The sequence below is a fragment of the Aphelocoma coerulescens genome, chromosome 2 (genome assembly GCF_041296385.1).
Source record: "Aphelocoma coerulescens isolate FSJ_1873_10779 chromosome 2, UR_Acoe_1.0, whole genome shotgun sequence".
Taxonomy (NCBI): Eukaryota; Metazoa; Chordata; class Aves; order Passeriformes; family Corvidae; genus Aphelocoma; species Aphelocoma coerulescens.
In genome coordinates, this window is record NC_091015.1 from 63655767 (window position 1) to 63662802 (window position 7036).

The 7036-nt window shown below is 43.5% G+C and overlaps 1 protein-coding gene across 11 annotated transcripts in view; it reads right to left on the reverse strand.

The window, feature by feature from the left end:
- The window catches only part of RALA (RAS like proto-oncogene A), a 29876-nt gene extending 23023 nt beyond the window's left edge, over window positions 1–6853 (reverse strand). For 4 of the 11 annotated variants that reach the window (XM_069007800.1, XM_069007796.1, XM_069007794.1 and 1 more), the window contains exons 1-3: window positions 6074–6188; window positions 5590–5645; window positions 5274–5358 (exon numbers count right to left, since the gene is read on the reverse strand). The gene's annotated coding sequence lies outside the window, so the exon portion shown is untranslated. Of the gene's footprint in view, window positions 1–5273; window positions 5359–5589; window positions 5646–6073; window positions 6193–6739 lie in introns of those variants that run through there. The other 7 variants (XM_069007805.1, XM_069007798.1, XM_069007803.1 and 4 more) reach the window with 5 other exon arrangements.
- Window positions 6854–7036: the final 183 nt, after the last annotated feature.

Sequence of the window (7036 nt, forward strand, 5' to 3'; positions counted from 1 at the left end):
ACTCTTAAGATCACTAGACCTTAAGACTGCTTTTGCAATGCTTTTCAAAATACTCCAGTCTGAAGAAACTCACAAACTGTGCATGTAACAAACATGGTCTCAGTTTTAACTCGTGCATCTTGCAGAGAATATTTTTCTTAGTTTACTTCATTCCTCTATCCGCTTTGACTGCAAGGGCTATAAAATTCAACCTCTGCAAGACATAAAATACAACAGATATAGCTTAACTGTCACTTAAGGTTTAGAAAAAGATACTCTTCTACTGAAGTTCAACATGTGCTAAACCAAGTTACCCAAAAAGAAACAACTTTCTCATTAAGATCCAATGAAAAACATTAAAGAGGCATGACATTAAAGAAGTTTCTGAAAAATCAGGACCTCCTAAGGTTTCAGAATTATTCCAAACCGAAACATTTCATATCTCATTCTGGTTCTTGGGTAAAGACGAACTGAGAAATTCCAGCATTTTCTTGAGCGGCTGCACTATACAATCCTAAAGTTTAATTGTAACTGTAAGCCTATCAGTAAACTAGTAACTATGTGCCCAAAATTAGCGATCGACAGGGAGACAGCTGCATGGGTGTACACATACAGGCTTTCCTAAAATATTTTGTGGATCAGCTACTGGCCTCTTCAACCCCATCAATCTACAGATTATAACCTCCCACGCTCTCAACACAACAAAAAACAGTTGGCAATGCCTGCAATGGGATTTCTTAACAAAGCACAAAGGCATTTAAGATGTGGAATATATATTGGTCAAAAGTGAGTATTTTCCCCTAAAAGCAGAAGGGCAAAAAGTTGAAATCATGACTTAAGATCCAAGTTATTATCAAAACAAGATGAGAGAAAGAGGACAGTGGCATATTTTGGATTAAGATTTAGAATTTAACCCCTTTAAGTCCAAACGGCAGCAACAGCTCCTGCTTAATTATAAAACCCCACCTGAGAAAAGTTCCTCACAGAAAGAATGCTGCACCCAGAAGAACACTTGGTTAAGTCTCTTTAATATTTCTGAAACAAATGCATCTGTATTTCTTCAGTTATTTTTTCTAAAAACAGTCCTTTATGTTACACTATACACTAAAACAAAATGAGTACTGATGCAAACCAAATTATTAAGTCAGACGAGCAGCTTTCTTGTTCTTTATCAGTACCTTAACTTCTCATTATTGTTCTTATCACAGTCTTCATTAAACAGGGAAAAACAATCAAGTACTGGAATTTCACACATCTCAATTTAGTGGGTCTCTTCCTACAGGGTACTCCAAGATGTTGCAGAATACCTGGAATTAATTATGAATGTTACCTGTAACTATATTTTCTTCCTTACAACACTAACCATTTAATAACATTTTAGATGGCAAACTTGCTGTGAAAGCAGTTTCTGACATTTAGTCTAATGCATTTGCTCCTTAAATTCTGAATGACAACGCTGGACTGTATAAAGAGTCCAGTTTCCTTTCTAGGTTAAGCTTTCCTGGTTTATTACATACTTTATTTGCACGGAATATGGGTTAACTGGAACCTCAAAGCCATCAAGTCTAATCAGCAGCGGACAAAAAATACACAATCTGGACCAGTAAAGAAAGATGCTTTAATAAATCATACTCATACAGGCCTGTGCTGTATCATTGACTTCCATGAACTATATCAGTGTAAAACAAATTTCACATTTATTTTCAAATCAACTTCAAAAATGTAAACTTATTAGAAATCACAGAATTCAAGTTGTGATAAGGTGCACTGAGCTACCAGTCATGACTCTACTGGAGCAGTCACTAAAGCACTGCAGTGAGCTCTTAATTTGGACAATATAAATTTTGACCTTACAAAAATCAGTTCTTATGAGTGTGCAGTGTTACTTCTTAAAATATAAGTGTTCTGAGGATTGGAATGAAGCTTATTTGCATGTTACACTACATAGGTGAAATTAATTTAGGTGTTTAAGTGTGCAAGAACTTTATGATTAAGTGGTGTCATTTCAAAATAGCTCTTCTACACAACAGTCACTTGGATTCAGTATCTGATTTTGCTTACTTTGATCTCCATGGGTAACAGTGACAGATGGCTAATGATGAGCTGCTACCAGCCTTGCCTTGAGTAGGGCCTTCGGGTTCATCTACTCAAGCATCTTCCATTGTGTGACCTCACACATTGAGTGTGGGTTTTGTGACCGACACAGCATGCCTGCAGACATCTGTCACATTAACACTGTTTTCCTGTCTGTATAATTTCTTTTATTTTGAAGTCTGAAATAAATCCCACTGGGCAAAGTGCTGCTGGTATAAACTACTTCCATAATAAAAGCCTTGTCAGGAAACAACAAACTATACCAACAGGACTACACTGCTACATCTTGAAATGACAGACTTCCTTTAGTCGGCACTGTCTGACAGGCTTGAATGGGAGTACTAGCAAAGAGAAGGACTGTACCACACATAGTTCCATAGTACCACTTTTTATTTTCTTCACAGATGTTTCATTTTTGCAAGACTTCCATGTTTACTGCAATCTATTTAATGTTGACAGAAACATTTCTGCCTGTCTGTACGTGGGTGCTATATGTAGAGCATTCTCAGACTCCCAAAACAAGGATCAGAGTTAAAGATCAAGTCTAATAGTAACACAGAAAGCTATTAAATTAGTATTTAAGAGACTAAAATGAAACAGGTACCAAGGCCTGAATGTATGGCTACCCACCTACTAAGCACAGGCACAAAGCACCTTCGTAAATAGCATTTTCCATAATTTGCTGAAATACTTGTTTGATCATACAGTATATTTACATGCCAATTTTTAATAAAACCTTGTGGGCCACTGCACCAGACATTCCCACACTCTTGTATCAAATGATGTAGTAAACTTACTGTTATAGAGAAAAATACAATGCATTAAATGAACTTTACTGGTAGGAATTCAACATACATTATAATTACTTCAACTAAGGAGCCAGTATCACAAAACCAGCATCATCAATTCCACTAAAGTAACAATTGCAGAGTTACTGTGCAACCAACTCTACATCTCTTGTTTGTTCTACCTTCTTTGCATTCTTGGCTCCTCTCCGTTATAAACTGATTACAGCATAGCTTACTTCAAATTCTCTATAGCAACTGTCTATGTCATCTAACATCTTCAGCACACCTTTCTCCATTATTCCCCCTCTGTGCAAAGCCTGGACACTTCAGTGTTGCCTGGACACTTCAGTGTTGCCAATCTATTCTCCCAAAGGCGTTGGGAATTTTGACAGAGACAAATCGAATTCTAAAAAAAATATGACTAGTAAATACTAAGCCCCCCTCTGGGCAAAGGTAATGAATTCTCTCATTGGTGCATTCTAAGGCAGCATTACTTAATCTATACTAGATTTCTTTTCAACTTTTTCCTACCTTTCAATCCAATACTGTTTTTTCTGTGGGAATTTCAGATTTTTTTTTTCTTCTGTAAGGAGTTCCTAAGGCTCCAGAGTATAAGCCTAACCCGATGGTTATGGCTTGCACAACAACCCATAATTCCACATTCAACAAGCAGCTGTAACCACTGATAAATCCTTGGGCCTTAGGTGCTGACTCTGACTCACTATAGTTAAGAAAACAGGATGAGAAGCAAAACAGGATTTAATAATCCCCTGGTCTGCAAGGTACATTTGTTATGAAGTGACTCTAAGTTATTTATATCCACAAGGACTATAACCAATTTCAGATTCTGCAGACAGTAAGACTTAAAAATAACTTTTTATTAACTATCCTGACAGCTGATTTTAAGTACTGCAATGGACTAATAAAATATAACCATTTCTTCCCAACTTAACAATTTATAAAATGTAAAATATTTTGCAGAACATTTAGTGGACATACATAATACCAACTGTTCTACTTACTTGGTTCCTCACATAAATTCTTTTTAAGGTAGAACAGAGGCTTAACACAGTTGTCCTGTAATTGGGTGTTTGAGGCAGGCAGGCTACAATACGTTCACAAGAATGCTGTCACTAGCCTACCGAACTACCTTGCTCACATAAAATAGATTTCAATTTAGATGCAAAGTAATTTCAATAGCTTGGAGCCATTAGAAGTTTACTGGAAGCTGGCTATAAGCACTCAAGGGGGCAGGGAGTTCCCTGTCTAGAAGACATGTTATCAACCACTGATTCCTAAGACCACTATATCCTATAGCACTCACTAGGGTGGCAAAGCAACCAAATCTAATCACAAAAGTTAAAAGATTTTTCTCATATAATTATTTGTTCTTCAGTTGTAAAACTGCAGCAAAAATAACGCTGTTGTCAGTTGGCTGAAATGCAGTGCCTAAACAACTTTTTACATAAGACACAATATCTACAGTACCCTTTGATATCGGAGACTGCCATATATCAGTTTCAAAGACAGCAACATCTTTTGCCTCAGCAGTTGTCTTTTTCCAAGTCAGATACACTTGAAATTTAATAGGAGCAAAACCACTTCTTAGATGGAACACCTCTGTTTCAGGGTAATCCCTCAAAAAAGTAGGTAACAGGGATGTCAGTGTGTGATTTAGTATCTGAGGTTAAGAACTGTTCTTATGGAAACTACAAGTCAGACTGAATACAGAAAACATATGGACCACTGCAATGTCTCCAACTACACTTATTTAACAGTCTTGTGCTCGTCCTTGGTTGCCTTTATCCAGCACTGCCTTATTCTCACAGCCACATCTCTCCCTGCCCCATTTCCCCACACCCATACCTTCCCCTCAATAGCCTACTATTTCTATGGGTTATTTATCTACATGACCACAGGTGACAGATTACAACAAATGCACAGCTAGGACACATTCCAGTTTTCACTTTCATGGCTAAATTTCCTCTCCTTAAGGTCCAACAAACATAAAGACAACATTATTACAACATTATCAAAGAACACACAACTCAAAATCCTTCACTTTAAAATGTTTGTAATCTTTCCCTTCCTCAAATTCAGAAGAGTAGTAAAAAGTGAAGACTGAGATCAAGGAATTTGCAATAGTGAAGGAGTACATTCACTTTTCAGCATCACAGCTTATTTAAGCTCACAGCTGACCTCTCATGCAGTGGACTGAAGGCTTTTTTTGATCTTTTTATGCAACACTACATCATATTCTCCTATTTCTACAGAAAAGAATAAAGGGTAAACATGACTAGCACTATCAATCCCTAAAATTTCTACCATTTAGAGGCTTCCACTAAGGTGTTTGACAAACTGTTGTGCAAGCACAGCGTGAAAGATTTAAATCTACATTAGATATTGACATACCAAACAGTTGTTCTTCATTCTATTAGGAATCACAGTTTCCCAGGACTCAAATGTTTAGGCACATGCTATTAGATTAATAAGTCAGCTGAAAAGAAGAGGATTTTTAATTAAGAATCCGGTTATAATAACTATTAATTATCCTGAAAACTAACAGAATAGCAGTATCTTCTCCCAGTCCAGCCCCCCTCTCAGGAGCTCCTCTCTTTTCAGTTTAACTTTCAGTGGAAAAGACAAAAAACAACTGATAGGTTATGGAGAGATCTGAGCATAAAATTATCACCAGACACTGAAAAGCCAGCAGAGGCACGTATCTTACATTTGTGGAAGTGTAATGTTTTGCAGTGCAGAAGGCAAGTCTCTTTCCAACAAGAACTGAAAATACAAGCGTGAAACAAAACATCAGGGTCATTTTGAGCCTGAAAATATACATTTTGGCAATCTTTCTGCCAGGACGGTTTGGGGATGCTACAAAACAAACACACATAGCGCCCTCCAGGTGACTCTCGGGATACGTATGGCCCACTTAAGATTTTCATTCTAAGGACTCAATTAAGGGGAAGGAGCTGAAGCTATTAACTTCCATTTAAAAGAAACCCAAAAGCAAACACCAAATTGCTTACCTAACCAAACAGGTGAGCATCGAAAGGCTCTTTTTTTATTTGGGGAACTTAATAGCATACTTCGTACTTCTCCCTTGTGTTACAAGCAAACACAAGCTCTAGTTACTGCTAACTACAGAAAAGCCCAGCACAGGGAAGCAGGCAGCAATTAAATGTTACAGAAACCCTGCTTTTACTCACCCTAGAACCGCAGCGCCCACATACACGCACAGGGTCTCCGGCACCCGGCCGGGGCAGGAGTCGCCGCCACAGCCACCGCTCGGTCCCGCCGAGCCGGCGGATGAGCGCCCCGACCCCCTTCCCCGCCAGCCCCGGGGCGCGGCCCCTTTGTTCGGGGTGCCGCCGCTGCTGCGCCCCGCCCTCCGCAGGTACGGGAGGCGCCGGCCGCCGCCCCGCCGCCTCGGGGACCCGCACCCGCCCCCCGCCGCAACAGGCGGCCAGACCCCGCCGCAGCCCCACTGCCCCCTCCCCGCTGTTCCCCGCGCCCGGGCGGGCTGCGGCCGGAGGTCGCCAAGGTCGACGCCCGTAACCTTCAGGGAGCGGCCGCCGGGCCCCCGCAGGAGGTTCGGGGCGCCGCCCGTTTGTCCCCACACCCTGGGGTGGGGCCGGCAGGCGCACACCGCCGGCCGAGGGCGACGGGACGGCAGCCGCACCCCGACACCAATCCCCGGGCGGCGCGGAGCGGCGGGCGCGGAGCCGCCGGAAGCCCCCGCCCGCACGCCACCCTCCCCCACACCGGAGAGCTCCCCTGGCGCGGGCCAGGCCGGTTCCCTACGCTCCCTCCGGCCCCAGCCCCAGCAGCGGCGGCGGCCTCACCCCGGCCCAGCTCGCGCGCCCCCGGCTCACCTGCGGCGGCGGTACCGGCGGCGCGCGCTCCGGTGCCTGCCCGAGGAGCGCGCGGGGAGGGGCGGGGCGCGTGAGGTGAGGCCCTGGCGCCGCCCCCGCGCGCACGGCCGGCGGCGCGCGCGGCCCGGGGCGGAGGGCGGGCCCGGCCGGCGCGGGGCGGGGAGGGGCGGGGAGCGCCGCCGCAGGGCCCAGAGCGTCGTCGCTAGGGGGCGGTGTCAGGCGCCGAGGCGCGCAGGCGCAGTGCCGGCCGAGGCTGAGCGGGGCGGTGCGGCGCGGCAGGGGCCGGCGGTCGGCGGA